Here is a 16,812-nt window from a genome sequence, read left to right as displayed (position 1 = left end):
CTCTGAGTTTTCCATCTCCTCCCAGTTTAACGTTTTTAAAATAGTTCTTGAGATTCTCAATATCAGCCTTTCTGTAATTTAATCAGTCTCCTTTGTATGATTCATCTCTATCTTCCTTTCCCTCTTCTATATCCATTTCTAATATTACATGGTCACTCTTTCCCAATGGGCACTTATATCTTATATCATCGTTCATTTGTATACCCTTGTAAAACCAGGTCCAATCTCGCCGCTCATCGTTTCCTCTGAATCTTGTGTTTTCCTTTACTCTTTGGTCCATCATATTATCTATCATTAGGTTCAGGAATCTATCTCCCCAGGCTTCTTCCCCCATACCACTTTCATAATTTTCCTAGTCCACCTCCTTACAGTTGAAATCTCCTTCTAATATCACTTTTCTCCTTTCCTTAATGATTCTTGTAAGACTCCTTATTGTGTCATCTTTCATGTCTTTATATTCTTGATTAGTCCATGAGTTTGTTTTTGGTGGCACATATGTTACAATGATTGCTAACTCCTTTTTATTAATATGTATCTTAATATACAGTACTTCTGCTTTTCCTTCCCCACATTCCACTTGGTTTACCACTATATCTTTCCTTAACATCATCATGACTCCTCCTCCTTTACCCACTCTGTCTCTCTTCCATATATTATACCCATTATCCATATCTGTTTTTGATTGCCTCATTTAATTTTGTTTCAGCCAGACATACAATATCTGGTTCTTTTTAATTTTGTTTCAGCCAGACATACAATATCTGGTTCTTTTCTGTATGTAATCTCTTAATTCTAATTTACTTGATATAATCCCATCGATGACATGTAGATAATTTTTAATCTCTTCCTCTTATCATTTTAGTTAAACTTGCTCCACTTTTTCCTCTTCCTTCTTTTATATACCATTTCCTTATCCTGTCTCCTAAAATTCTCCAAAAATGCTTTCCTCTCTTCCTCTGACCTTTCATTATTTTTTTTTCCTTGCTTCTGCCATCAGTTCGTTGTCTCGTCCTTTCTTCCTCATTTCTATTTTTCTTATATACAGGGTGTTTCACGAGTTGTGGTACTTACTCAGGATATGATAGTTTGGGTGATGCTGAGTAAAAATACTCTATACACATATAATGGTTTTGTTTCGTTTTATCAAAATGGTAAATGAAAATTAATTGTGGCGAGCGGCCAGGTATGTGTTGCGGGGACCGCGCTCTCAGGCAGGACATGACCCGTGCGGCGATATCTGTCTCTAGAGAAACATTAATTGAAAGTATACACTTTGGGACTTGAAATCTTTAGAAAGGCTGCATCTAAAATGTTTCAATAATTTAATTAACATTTAGAATACAGTACAATCATGGCAAATAATCGTGAACCATGTCAGCACTTTATTCACCCAACACCCTCCCAAAGACTACATGGCAACTCAACGCAAACGTGAGTGTCATCTTAGTTTCAAAAAGTTTCAAAAGTTTATTTAGAAAAGAGGGTTACATAAGAGAGGGGTGGAGAGTGTACATAACTGGTACACTGGAAGAAAAAGAGAGGAAATACAGAAATATATAGGAGTAGAAAGTTGACGGGCGGTCCGGCCTGCTACTGTAAAGTAATGAATGTCACAGGGCAGTACATGATGGGTCAAGGGTGGAAACTGGAGTTCCCGGAGGAAAACCACCCATACTGCTGTGAGATAGGGAAGGAGAGAGATGGAGGGTTACATAGAGATGGTCTTAGTGTAGATACATGGTTTTTCTTACATATATGATGTAAAGGAAGTCTTATATACAGAAATACAGGTTAGTTCATGTTGTCCACAGACAGCACAGATGTCTTCAGGGTGGAAACCAGAGCTCCTGGCGAAAAACCACCCGTGTGCTGTTGTGGATGAGTTAGTATAAGAAAAGCATATACATATATACAACAAAAACTGTGAAACTGTGTCTTTTAAATCACAAGAGGTTTTTAGATGTTCACTTAATTAATGTCTTGTCTGGTTCGACGTCACAATAGGTTATTGAGTCACTTTGGTGTTTCATGAAGTCCAATTCGGTGATCCCTGCAGCCGTGGTTGGTGGCAGGGGAGAGTTTCGCCGTCGGTGTGTAGGGGAGTTGTTCATGGGGGGGCCTTTGGTGGCGCGGCTGCGGCATCAGTCCCAGCCAGACCCCTCAGCTGTGCGTCTGTGTGGCTCAACCCCACTGCCGGGAGTTTTGCGAGCTTCCCGGAGGTCCTGTACCCCCTTGCTGCGACGTGGCTGGCGTCTCAGCAACTCAGGACACGGGGCTGAGGGGAGATACACTGCAGGAACCGGCACTCAGGCTGCCGTCGGTGTCATCCGGGGGAGCGACATCAGTCCCGGCAGTGTCCCGGGTTGCCGTAACTCCACTACGCCGCTGCATCCGTATCAGCGTGGTCCTCGACTCTCAGTAGGGGATAGACTTGCTCTCCATCAGCATCCGCAGTCCTGGGTGAAGATGGTCAGGCAGGCCGGTGGTGGTGGTCTGCTGGGGAAAAAATCTCTGGCAGTACAACAAGTTGAGTTATGGGTGGGGGGAAGGGGGAGTTGGAAATTATGCATTTACTGGGCAGAAAGTAGGGCATGTACTGAGGAAAGAATATTTTCACCTGTACCGGGTTCTGGCGGTCCATCTTCACAAATTTAAAAGTTTCTGAAGCTGTATAAAATCACCAAATAGTCACCAGAATGAATATGGTAATGCATCCTGGTACTGAAGGGGTTAACTCTCCATTATTACAGCTCATCAAAACAAGTGTCCAGTTTTATAAATCTTTTCCTTTTTTGGGACTCGTACACGAAACTCGTTTTTTTTTTTTTTTTTTTTAAGCCATCATATCAAAACCACATTTCACAAGTCTACCTATCCACACTTTTTTTGTTCTACTTTTAAACATTCTTATTTACAAGTGACCCCAACAAGCCTTCAATTTACAGGTTCCTTTTTTAATATACTTCCCATCTCTACAAATGAGTGGCTATGAAAACAAGTGAATATTTTTTGACAAGCAGCTGATCTAGACAATTTGTTTTCCTTAGTTTGCTTTTACAAGCACCAAGAATAAGTCTTTTTCATACAAGACTAAAAAAATATCTGTTTACGTTTGTCTCAATCTTCAAAGTCTCGTCTCACTCATCTCACTAAACATCATTCTCACCCACCTGTCTTATGTCACTAATAACAGCCTCATCTCATTAAGCTCCTATTGTTACTCATCTCAGTCTCAGAAATCTCATCTCACCAAGCTCATTTCATATTCATATTGTAATTTGTCTTGTCATCTTAGAATGCCCCTCTTTTTAAGCTCATTTTTTCTCACTTCCTCATATCACAATCTTAAAACTTGTCTAACTAAGTTCAGTTAATAATTCTCTCTTTAACTCTCTCTCTCTCTCTCTCTCTCTCTCTCTCTCTCTCTCTCTCTCTCTCTCTCTCTCTCTCTCTCTCTCTCTCTCTCTCTCTCTCTCTCTCTCTCTCTCTCTCTCTCTCTCTCTCTCACTGAAAATACTAATACCAACAAACACATTTTTTTCTTATAAGGCTGAAGACAATAGGGTGAAGACAGGCTGAGGACAACACAACCATACTGTTTTCTTCATAAGACTGAGGTATTGCAGACTGAAACACAGAGAGAGAGAGAGAGAGAGAGAGAGAGGGTGAATACAGACTGACAACAATCTAACCACACTGAAGACAAGATAAATACACTGTTTTTCATTACAAGGCTGAAGATAGACTGAAGGAAGAGTAAAATAGTGAAGACAGGCTGGAACTAAGGACAGAAAGGTGAAGACAGACTAAAAACAGACTGAAGGAAGAAGAAAGACTAAGAGAAGACTGAAGCGAGTGAATACAGGCTAGAACTAGAGAAAAGACTGAAGACAAAGAGAAGATAGAGAGAGAAGACTGAAGATATAGTGAGGACAGGATGGCAGACTGCAGTGGTGATGGTGGTGATGTTTTGCAGTTTTGTGGTGTCCTGCCTCTTCTAACATTCTCTCAGGTAAGCTTGTGTGTATTCACTGTTTGATCTGCTGCAGTCTCTGACGAGACAGCCAGACGTTACCCTACGGAACGAGCTCAGAGCTCATTATTTCCGATCTTGGGATAGGTCCGAGACCAGGCACACACCACACACCGGGACAACAAGGTCACAACTCCTCGATTTACATCCTACTCACTGCTAGGTGAACACTACACGTGAAAGGAGACACACCCAAATATCTCCACCCGGCTGGGGAATCGAACCCCGGTTATCTGGCTTGTGAAGCCAGCGCTCTAACCACTTGTATTTACCTATTTGTGTATTACAGGGCCCGAGCTAAGCTCTCTGTGTCCTGTCTCCTTGTCCATTCCTGTCATATCTCTCTTTCATCTGATTGACACACACGTCAACGACATCACTGCTCAGTTTATTCCACTTATCAATGCTACGATGCGGAAACTGTATTTTCTCACGTCATTTAGACAGATGTCTTTATTAGCTTTTTCCATGTCCTCGGAGATGATTACTTGTGGTCACCTTTATCAACTCTCTGTCCAGTATGTCAATCTTGTTCACCAATTTATACATAGTTATCATGTCTCCTCTTGTTCTTCTCTCTTCTAATGTGGTCAGCCCCAGCTTCCTCAGTCTTTCCTCATAGTCTAACTCCCTGAGTCCTGGTACCATCCTTGTTGCCAGCCTCTGTACCCTTTCCACCTTCTTCACATTTTTCTTCATGTGGTGACCAGACAAGCTGCATATTCTAACTGGGGTCTTATTAAGGTACATAATATCTTCTTCATCATTCCTTCATCTAGGTAGTGGAATGCAAGGCCAATATTTTGAAGCATGTTATATGTTTTCCAAAAATCTTGTTAATGTGTTTCTCCGGTGACAAAGTGTTTTGCACGGTTACTCCTAAGTCTTTCTCCTCATTGGTCTCTTTAATTTTCTCATCACCCAGCCTGTAATCCCTGTTTGGTCTGTATCTACTTCTTCCCATTTTCATAACATGGGTCTTGTCTATATTAAATTCCATCTGCCACTCTTTACTCCACTCATATATTTTATCAAGATCTTCCTGTAACTTGTTACAATCTTCCACATTCTTTACTCTCCTCATAATTTTAGTATCGTCATAAACATGTTCATGTAACTGTCAATTCCTACTGGCATATCATTAACATAAATCAAAAACATGATGGGACCAAGCACTGACCCTTGTGGAACTCCACTGGTTACCTTCTTCCACTCGGACTTCCTTCCTCTCACCACTGTTCTCATTTCTCTTCCCACTAAGTAATTTTCCATCCATTTTGCTAGTTTATCATTTACTCCTCCAATCATCTTTAGTTTCCACATCAGTCTATTGTGTGGTACTTTATCAAAGGCCTTTCTCAAGTCCAGGTAGATAGCATCCACCCATCCCTCTCTATGTTGTAGTATGTCAGTCACTCTTGAATAAAAACATAATAAATTGGATACACGATCTTCCTTTTCTGAAACCAAACTGCCTTTCACTCAGAATGTTTTCACTTTCTAGATACTCACTCCACTTAGCTTTAATTACTTCTTCACATACCTTGCACAATATACTAGTCAACGATACTGGTCTATAATTTAGCGGTTCCATTCTACTACCATTCTTATATATAGGCACAATGTCAGCTCTTTTCCACTCTTTCGGGACTAATCCTGTTCGTATGGAGGTTTCCACAATATCAAATACGGGTTCAACAATTGATCCTTACATTCATTTAGCAACCTCCCAGATATGCCATCAGGCCCCATTGATTTATTAATATCCAGATTGCTTATAATTTTCCTTACATCTTCCTTAGTAACCATGATGTCCTGCATTTGCTTTATTTCCGTAGGCCTTCCTCCCATAAAATGCTCCTCCTTTGTAAACACTTTGCAAAAGTTGTCGTTCAAAATTTCAGCTATATCTCCAGCATCTTCATATACTTCTTCCCATTTTTACCTTTTCTATTGCCTCCCTTTATTTAGTTTTCCATTTATGAATTTGTAAAACATTTTGGGTCACTATCACAGTTTTCCACCACCCTCTGTTCATATTCCTTCTGTGCTGTTCTCCTTACTTCAACATATCTATTCCTTGCTGTTTTGTAGACTTCTCTTGATAATACATCACTGTTTTTCTTAAGTTTCTTCCATGCCTTTTCTTTGTTCTTTTTTGCTTCTTCACAATTTCTATTAAACCACTGTTTATTATTTAAAGTCCTCTTTCTGTGATATGGCACAAACTTTTCACAGCAGAGTTATACAAATCCATAAATTTATCGTATTTCAATTGCATATCCCTTTCCTGGTATACCACGGACCAGTCAATTTCATTAAAGAACTCCCTTATATGGTTATAATTTGCCCTAGTATAATTTAATTTTTCCTCCCTGTGCTCCACAATCTTATTATGCTTAATTCCTGTATCCAGCTCAAAGCTTAGGACATCATGATCGCTTTTCCCCAAGGGACATTCATGTTCAATTTCCTCTTTTAGAGATGCCCTGGTGAATACCAAATCCAACCTTGCTGCAACATCTTGTCCCCTGCACCTTGTTGGTGATCTCACCCACTGTGTCATCAAGTTATTTGTTGCTACCTTTAACAATTCCTCTGCCCACTCACCACCATTCACCACTTCGTAGTCTTCCTTACAGTTAAAGTCCCCAACTATCATCACTCTATCCTTTCTGATGAGTTCTTGCTTCATTCTGTCTAGAGTATTTCTCATCACCATTTGGTACTGTTCATATTCCCAAGCACTGGTTCTGGGTGGTATGTATACTGTTATAATATTAATGTCCCTCTTGCCATCTGTTATAAGCATACTTATCACTTCCTCATTTCTCTTACTATAGTTCACCTCCTTCACTATCAGATCTTCCTTAGTAAGAACCATTATACCACCACCTCCTTTATTTTTCTATCATTTCTCCATACTTTGTAGTGTTTTACAACAAACCAGTCTAGCTTTATTTCGGCCTTAGCTTTGTTTCCACCACACACATTATGTCCGGTTCATTGTTTCTTAGGTAATCCATACATTCTAGCCTCTTAGACAGAAATCCATCTATATTCATGTAAGTCACTTGAATTCCATTCCTAGTCTCTTTCTTCCATGTTTCCATGTAATGTCTATTCCGTCTGTTTTATCCACCACTTCTTTAGCCTCCCATTTCTCATCCTCCAAAAAACTTGGTCTTTTCCTCCTCTGTTCTTTCCTCATTCTCTCTCTCACTTCAGTTACAAGCTCTTCATTTTCATTCTTTCATCCTGTGACATATTTCTTCTTATGTAAATTGTTTTGGTTTCCTCAGAGTCCTTAAGTTTCCAAGCCCTCCTCAACAAGGCCTCAGCTGCCACCTGAGACTTTAATTTCAATTTTAATGGTCTATTCTTGCCTTCCTCAAAAGCTCCCAATCTCACACTTTCTTCTACCTCAGCATATAGGCATTCTTCCTCCACAGAGATCTTATTCAGTAAAGACTTAATCCTGTCATTTTCCTTATCCCTCCTATCCTGCCAGTTCCTGTTAGTTTCCTCTCAATCCTGTTATGATCACACATTTTTCTTTTCAGCAATATCTCTCACCACATACTCATTTTCCTTTCAATGCCTTTACCATTTCACTCTGTGTAATCACTTTATTTTCTTCTTTGCTTTTTCATTATCTCTTTGAAGGACCTCTGTACCTCCTGATTTTCATGTTTCACTTCCTTCATCCTAGCATCAATTAGGTTAAGGCATTCCTCCTTCCCTAAGTCACCTTCGGATATTTTCTTTTCCATTTCAAGTAGTTTAGCCTTCATTTCTTCACATTGTTTCCTTGTTGTTGTGTTTTTTTTCACTGTTTAATCTCTTTATTTTCTGCAGTCTCTGATGAGACAGCCAGACGTTCTCTCTCGGAACGAGCTCAGACCTCATTTTTCCGATCTTTGGATAGGCCTGAGACCAGGCACACACCAGAACAACAAGGTCACAACTCCTCGATTTCATCCTGTCCTACTCACTGCTAGGTGAACAGCACCTACACTCAAAGGAGACACACCCCATATCTCCACCCGGCCGGGAATCAACCTCCTCTGGCACCAGGCCACCAGACTGTGTGTGTGTGTGTGTGTGTGTGTGTGTGTGTGTGTGTGTGTGTGTGTGTGTGTGTGTGTGTGTGTGTGTGTGTGTATTTACCTAGTTGTAGTTTTACAGGGCCTGGGCTTTATGCTCGTGTGGCCCGTCTCCATATCTACACTTATCCAATCTTTCTTTAAAACTATGCACACTCATTGCTGACACCACTTCTTCATTCAAACTGTTCCAAGTCTCAACACATCTTTGGAAACTATATTTTTAACATCTCTCAGACATCTTCCTTCCTCAGCTTCTTACTATGCGATCTTGTGCTTCGACTGTCATATTCTTCTCTCAGGATCAGTTTCTCATTATCCACTTGGTCCATTCCGTTAATCAATTTATAAACTTGTATCAGATCCTCTCTCTCTTCTCTGCTCCAAGGTTGGTAGATCCATAGCCTTTAGTCTCTCCTCATATGTCATCCCTTTAAATTCTGGAACCATTCTTGTAGCCATTTTTTGTAGTCTCTCCAATTTTCTTATGTGTTTCTTTTATGGGGAGTCCACACTACTCCTGCATATTCCAATCTAGGTCTTATTTTAGTACTTATCAATTTCTTCATCATTTCTTTGTCCATGTAGTGAAATGCTACTCAAATATTCCTTAGCAAATTATATGTCTGAAAATTCTATCAATATGGCTTACCGGTTGATTGTTTTCTTCCATTGTCACTCCCAAGTCCTTTTCCTTTTTACTTTTTCTAGTTCTACTCCATTTCCCATCTTATAGACTCCCACTGGTCGTCCTTCACTTTTTCGTATTTCCATGACATGGCTTTTGTCCACATTGAATTCCATCTCCCATTTTTTACTCCATTTCCAGATCTTGTTTAAGTCTTCCTGCAGTATTTCACAATCCTCTTTTGTTTATGACTCTGCACAGTTTCGCATCGTCCGCAAACAGATTTATGTAGCTGTTCACTCCTCTGGCATGTCATTTATATATATGAGAAAAGTATTGGTGCCAATACTGACCCTGTGGCACTCCGCTTTCTACTGCTCTCCACTTGGACTTCATATCTTTAACTATCGTCCTTATTTCTCTCCCCTCAAGTAATTTTCCATCCATCTCAATGTGCTTCCTTTTAAGCCACCCTTCTCCTCTAACTTCCATAGTAATCTTTCATGTGGCACTTTATCAAATGCCTTTTTTAAATCTAAATGAATACAGTCAACCCATCCCTCTCTCTCTTGTACTTTATCAACTATTCTAGAGTAGAAACTCAATAAATTTGTTACACATGACCGACCTTTTCTAAAACCAAATTGGCTATTTGATAATAATTTGTTGTCTTCAAGAAACTCAATCCATTGTGTCTTTATTATTTATTCTTTCACACGTCTTGCATATTACACTAGTTAGTGATACCGGTCTGTAATTTAAAGGTTCTTCCTTCCTTCCGCTCTTATATATGGGAACCACCTCAGCTCTTTTCCATTCTACTGGCACTGTTCCATTTTCTATTGAGCATTTTATGATGTTGTATATAGGACTTGCTAGTTCTTCCCTACATTCTTTCAGTATTCTGCCTGAGACTTCATCCGGTCCCATTGCCTTCTCTTCATCCAGTTCCTTCATTAACTCTTTTATTTCAAGCTTGGTTACTTTAATCTCTTTCATATAGACGGTCTCTATTACCCTGTGGTCTTTCAAATTTGGATTCCTTAGTAAAGACCTCCTGAAATTTACTATTTAACAGTTCTGCCATACTTTTGGGTCTTCCACCATCCCATTCTCTCCTTTTAACCTTTCTATTGTTTCTTTTTGCCTTATTTTTCCATTTCTGAGTCTGTAGAACAATTTTGGTTGTGCCTTACATTTTTCCACAATGTTCTTCCTCACCTTAACATATTAATTTCTCGCTGCCTTGAAGTTTTCCTTATTTTCTGGATTTCTATTTCTCCTCTACTTTTTCCATGCTCCATCTCTTTTTCTTTCCTTCCTCTTTAGGTCTATATTTTGGAACATATTCTCTGACTCCTGTTTTGTATACATATTTCCAAAAATAAGTTATATTTCTCTTGCACCCTCTCTGAGTTTTCCATCTCCTCCCAGGTAACGTTTTTGAAATAGTTCTTGAGGTTCTCAATATCAGCCTGTCTGTAATTTAATCAATCTCCTTTGTATGATTCGTCTCTATCTTCCTTTCCCTCTTCTGTATCCATTTCTAATATTACATGGTCACTCTTTCCCAATGGGCACTTATATCTTATATCATCGTTCATTTGTATATCCCTTGTAAAACTAGGTCCAATCTCGCCAGCTCATCGTTTCCTCTGAATCTTGTGTTTTCCTTTACTCTTTGGACCATCATATTATCTATCATTAGGTTCAGGAATCTATCTCCCAGGCTTCTTCCCCATACCACTTTCATAATTTTCCCAGTCCACCTCCTTACAGTTGAAATCTCCTTCTAATATCACTTTTCTCCTTTCCTTAATGATTCTTGTAAGACTCCTTATTGTGTCATCTATCATGTCTTTATATTCTTGATTAGTCCATGAGTTTGTTTTTGGTGGCACATATGTTACAATGATTGCTAACTCCTTTTTATTAATATGTATCTTAATATACAGTACTTCTGCTTTTCCTTCCCACATTCCACTTGGTTTACCACTATCTCTTTCCTTAACATCATCATGACTCCTCCTCCTTTACCCACTCTGTCTCTCCTCCATATATTATACCCATTATCCATATCTGATTTTGATTGCCTCATTTAATTTTGTTTCAGCCAGACATACAATATCTGGTTCTTTTTAATTTTGTTTCAGCCAGACATACAATATCTGGTTCTTTTCTTATGTAATCTCTTAATTCTAATTTACTTGATAAAATCCCATCGAAGACATGTAGATAATTTTAATCTCTTCCTCTTATCACTTTTAGTTAAACTTGCTCCACTTTTTCCTCTTCCTTCTCTTTTATATACCATTTCCTTATCCTGTCTCCTAAAATTCTCCAAAAAAATGCTTTCCTCTCTTCCTCTGACCTTTCATTATTTTTTTTTTTTCCCTTGCTTCTGCCATCAGTTCGTTGTCTCGTCCTTTCTTCCTCATTTCTATTTTTCTTATATACAGGGTGTTTCACGAGTTGTGGTACTTACTCAGGGATATGATAGTTTGGGTGATGCTGAGTAAAAAATACTCTATACACATATAATGGTTTTTGTTTCGTTTTATCAAAAATGGTAAATGAAAATTAATTGTGGCGAGCGGCCAGGTATGTGTTGCGGGGACCGCGCTCTCAGGCGGGACATGACCCGTGCGGCGATATCTGTCTCTAGAGAAACATTAATTGAAAGTATACACTTTGGGACTTGAAATCTTTAGAAAGGCTGCATCTAAAATGTTTCAATAATTTAATTAACATTTAGAATACAGTACAATCATGGCAAATAATCGTGAACCATGTCAGCACTTTATTCACCCAACACCCTCCCAAAAGACTACATGGCAACTCAACGCAAACGTGAGTGTCATCTTAGTTTCAAAAAGTTTCAAAAGTTTATTTAGAAAAGAGGGGTTACATAAGAGAGGGGTGGAGAGTGTACATAACTGGTACACTGGAAGAAAAAGAGAGGAAATACAGAAATATATAGGAGTAGAAAGTTGACGGGCGGTCCGGCCTGCTACTGTAAAGTAATGAATGTCACAGGGCAGTACATGATGGGTCAAGGGTGGAAACTGGAGTTCCCGGAGGAAAACCACCCATACTGCTGTGAGATAGGGAAGGAGAGAGATGGAGGGTTACATAGAGATGGTCTTAGTGTAGATACATGGTTTTTCTTACATATATGATGTAAAGGAAGTCTTATATACAGAAATACAGGTTAGTTCATGTTGTCCACAGACAGCACAGATGTCTTCAGGGTGGAAACCAGAGCTCCTGGCGAAAAACCACCCGTGTGCTGTTGTGGATGAGTTAGTATAAGAAAAGCATATACATATATACAACAAAAACTGTGAAACTGTGTCTTTTAAATCACAAGAGGTTTTTAGATGTTCACTTAATTAATGTCTTGTCTGGTTCGACGTCACAATAGGTTATTGAGTCACTTTGGTGTTTCATGAAGTCCAATTCGGTGATCCCTGCAGCCGTGGTTGGTGGCAGGGGAGAGTTTCGCCGTCGGTGTGTAGGGGAGTTGTTCATGGGGGGGCCTTTGGTGGCGCGGCTGCGGCATCAGTCCCAGCCAGACCCCTCAGCTGTGCGTCTGTGTGGCTCAACCCCACTGCCGGGAGTTTTGCGAGCTTCCCGGAGGTCCTGTACCCCCTTGCTGCGACGTGGCTGGCGTCTCAGCAACTCAGGACACGGGGCTGAGGGGAGATACACTGCAGGAACCGGCACTCAGGCTGCCGTCGGTGTCATCCGGGGGAGCGACATCAGTCCCGGCAGTGTCCCGGGTTGCCGTAACTCCACTACGCCGCTGCATCCGTATCAGCGTGGTCCTCGACTCTCAGTAGGGGATAGACTTGCTCTCTCCATCAGCATCCGCAGTCCTGGGTGAAGATGGTCAGGCAGGCCGGTGGTGGTGGTCTGCTGGGGAAAAAATCTCTGGCAGTACAACAAGTTGAGTTATGGGTGGGGGGAAGGGGGAGTTGGAAATTATGCATTTACTGGGCAGAAAGTAGGGCATGTACTGAGGAAAGAATATTTTCACCTGTACCGGGTTCTGGCGGTCCATCTTCAAGGTTTAGGAGGCTCCTAGGGAACCATACATGTTGTTGGTGTGGAGTATCCTCGTGCAGAGCTTTCAGCGCCGGGTACTGATCCCATCCCTCGTCTTCCATCCTTTGCCACAACTTGGCGGCCAAATCATAGAGGCGGACATTGAGGGCTGGGAGGGACGCGGCCTCATGAAGCGACGCCGAGCTGGTGAAGTCGTCCCATCTGGTCCCGAAGGCAAACCTCAAGGCGCTGTTCTGCACTTTCTGTAATCTGCTGATCACTGTCTTGGAGAGAGCATGCAAAGGAACAGGAGGATAGTATAGTATGGGAAGAACTAGAGCCTTTATAAGCTGGAGTTTGAGACCAGTTGCCAAGTCCCTGAAGCAAAACAGCCGGGTCAGAGCTGATTTCACTCGGACCACACGCTGGGTCACGTGGCTGGTGTACCCCATAGAGGACACCGATAGTCCCAGGAGTGAGCCCCTGGGGCTGAACCCTACATCATCCCCATCTACAAGTAGTTGGGCAGGGTTCTTGGTGGCAAGGGGTATGACCGTGAATTTGGCGATGTTGGTTCTGATCCTCCACTCCCTCTCAAAGGCATTGATGCGGGTAATTTCTCTGCTGGTGCGGGCGTTCACCATCCTGCTGGAGCGGCCTGGGTGGTACACTACCTGAGAAATATCATCAGCATACAGTACATTAATGCCAGTGCGTGAGGCTGGGCAATCGCTGGTATAAATGCTGTATAGTGTAGAGGACAGTACACTTCCTTGTGGGACTCCCGTAGCCAGGGGGAAAGCAGGGCCAAGGTGACACCCAACCTTAACCCTGGCAGTCCGGTCGTCCAGGAAGTCACAGAGCAGGCGCTCGATCAGGGCCGGCAATCCCAGGTGAAGAATTTTATACTTCAATCCTAAGTGCCAAACCCGGTCAAACGCCTTGCTCACGTCTCGCAAGACCAGATTACAGCGAGACTTAACATAACATAACATAAATAATAGGATAACAAAGGGCCACCAGGGCCCATCTAGGTTATCCTGTATCAGTCGCACAGCGACCTCGTCATCAGTACTTAGATACACTTACAAGTACACAATACATTATATACTAATTCTAAATATTTGGCCCATTAACAGGGCTAAGTCCTGCAGCGAAATCCTCTACAATTTGTGGTCCCCATACATGGCTTGGTTTAAGGCCATGGTCTCCGTGGCTAAGGCTATATGGCATGGACTGTTCCTCTGCCATTTCGGAAGCCGTACTGTGCTGCATGAAGGTGGTTAACAGTATGTAGCGTGGAGGAATAAACTTCGCTCACAGGCACGACATTGACGTTAGCGCTGAGTTGCCATGTAGTCTTTTGGGAGAGTGTTGGGGGAATAAAGTGCTGACATGGTCCACGATTATTTGCCATGATTGTACTGTATTCTAAATGTTAATTAAATTATTGAAACATTTTAGATGCAGCCTTTCTAAAGATTTCAAATCCCAAAGTGTATACTTTCAATTAATGTTTCTCTAGAGACAGATATCGCCGCACGGGTCATGTCCCGCCTGAGAGCGCGGTCCCCGCAACACATACCTGGCCGCTCGCCACACTTAATTTTCATTTACCATTTTTGATAAAACAAAACAAAAACCATTATATGTGTATAGAGTATTTTTTACTCAGCATCACCCAAACTATCATATCCCTGAGTAAGTACCACAACTCGTGAAACACCCTGTATATATATATATATATATATATATATATATATATATATATATATATATATATATATATATATATATATCACCGTTTGTGAAATTGCCCATTTCATGAAATGGGCAAACCAATTCATGAAATGAACCTAACCTAACCTAACCTCACCTCACCTCACCTAACCTAACCATTTCATGAAATGGCCACTCCGTGCACATTTCATGAATTGGGTTAGGTTAGGTTAGGTGAGGTGAGGTTAGGTTAGTTAGGTTCATTCATGGTTTGCCATTTCATGAAATGGGCAATTTCAATGTAAATGTATATATATATATATATATATATATATATATATATATATATATATATATATATATATATATATCCTTGGTTTCTTTGAGCTTTGTCGTTCTATATAGTATTTCTTCTGTTGCTGCTTGTGGTTTTAGTAGTACCTTAATTGGTCTCACTATTCCTTCCTGATATGGTCCCATTCTGTGGATTTCTTCTACCTCCTCTTCTAAGTTCTGTCTATCCTCGTCATTTAGATTCTTTAGTAGGTCTGTGTGTGTGTGTGTTTGCCTAGTTCTGTATTATAGGGTTTGAGCAGGGCTCATAGTGACCTGTCTCCATATCTATACTTATCCAAATTTTTCTTAAATTTGTGCACGCTTTCTGCAGCCACAATCTCTTCACTCAATCCGTGTGTGTGTGTGCGTGGCATCGATTATAGTCTACTCGTGCTACTTGATATTTAACTGTCTCATACTGTTTTTCTGCCTGTGCTAACAAAAGTACATAAATACTGTTAAAATACACACACACACACACGAACAGTAATAAGAAAACAAAAGAAATGACAATAAAATCAAAGAAAAACAAACTCAAACACAGTTTTTTGCAGATATCTTTTTATTGTGTATATATATAATTTCTGTACACTGTGGAAGTTGGCACAAGGCCGCTGCATTCTGGACAAAAACAGCCTCAAAACCAGTTACCGAGAAATGGCATTAGAACCATTTCCTCTCCTGGAACACTGACCAGTATAGATGAGAGACATGATCATAACAATAAAAATAATAATAATTAGTGTTTTTTCGGGGTGTGAAGGGGACGGAGAGTTAACAGAATAGGAGGAACGATGGAATGGAGAGAAGATTCGTTAGACAGAGAGCGTTCATCAGTGACACCCAAATGAGACTAGAAAAATGTACAAAACACACGAAAAAATCAGGCGACACTTGGAAGCTTCTGCCCATATGAGAGAGAGAGAGAGAAGAAAACAACACTAATCAATTCAGCTCCCACACAAACAAAAACATAAATTAAACTCATAGTGGATAAAAAATAAAATTAACTTAAAAATGAAGGAAAAAAAAGAGCGAGAAAGAAAAAATATAAAATAGAGTTATGTACAGAGTGTATTATAGTTTTGTTAGGCTGCCATATATTTGAGTACGTCAGGATGGAGCAGGAGGAGGAGGAGGAGAGTATCTGCTTAGGACAAACAGAGGCACACATGTCATAAAAATACAAAATAACATTACAATTTTCCCTAAAGACATAATTGTGCGTTTAATTATCGTCCCCCACAGCATCTCCAATATAATTAATCTTTGTGTTAAGTCATCTGTCCGATACCAACAGCAGCAGCTTTCACCCTCTTCACTGCTGCCTAACTATCAAATGTTCCTGTGATGGACAGCAATGGTTCTCTGTTCATCGCACACACACACACACACACACACAACTCTGTCACACATTCATGAGTCAGAGATAATGCCAATGTTCTACTGTTTGTATGACCCACACTGCACTAAAATAATAATCATAAAGGAAGATTAAAAAGGAATGGAGAGAGAAATGAAAGAGAGGAAGAGATAGACATAAATAAAAGTGAGTGTTGAATATCCCAGAGAAATGCATTAAAAATAAGTGTTTGTAATTTGCATACTAGGGAAAATAGTGTAATAATGATAGAAGTCAAGTAATAATAGTGTGTGTCTGATACCAACCACACACTGGAAAAATAAATGAATAAACAGATCAATAATAAGTTCCTGGTATTCCACGTTGAAAATAATAATAATAAAGTAAAGGAAGGAAAAGGAAGGGGAAAATAGAGCTTCACTTAATACAACAATGAGGAAAGAAAAATTGATTCCTTAAAATCAAACCATAATAGAGAAATAAATATAATAGAAATGAATAAATAAATAGAATAAATGCTTCCCTTGAACAAAATAAAAAAAGGAAAGGAGAGAAAAATACAACCTTTTAAAAGAAAGAC

This window comes from Portunus trituberculatus, chromosome 5 (genome assembly GCF_017591435.1).
Source record: "Portunus trituberculatus isolate SZX2019 chromosome 5, ASM1759143v1, whole genome shotgun sequence".
NCBI lineage: Eukaryota > Metazoa > Arthropoda > Malacostraca > Decapoda > Portunidae > Portunus > Portunus trituberculatus.
The sequence above is the reverse complement of the archived record's forward strand: the minus strand, read 5'-3'. Positions refer to the sequence as shown.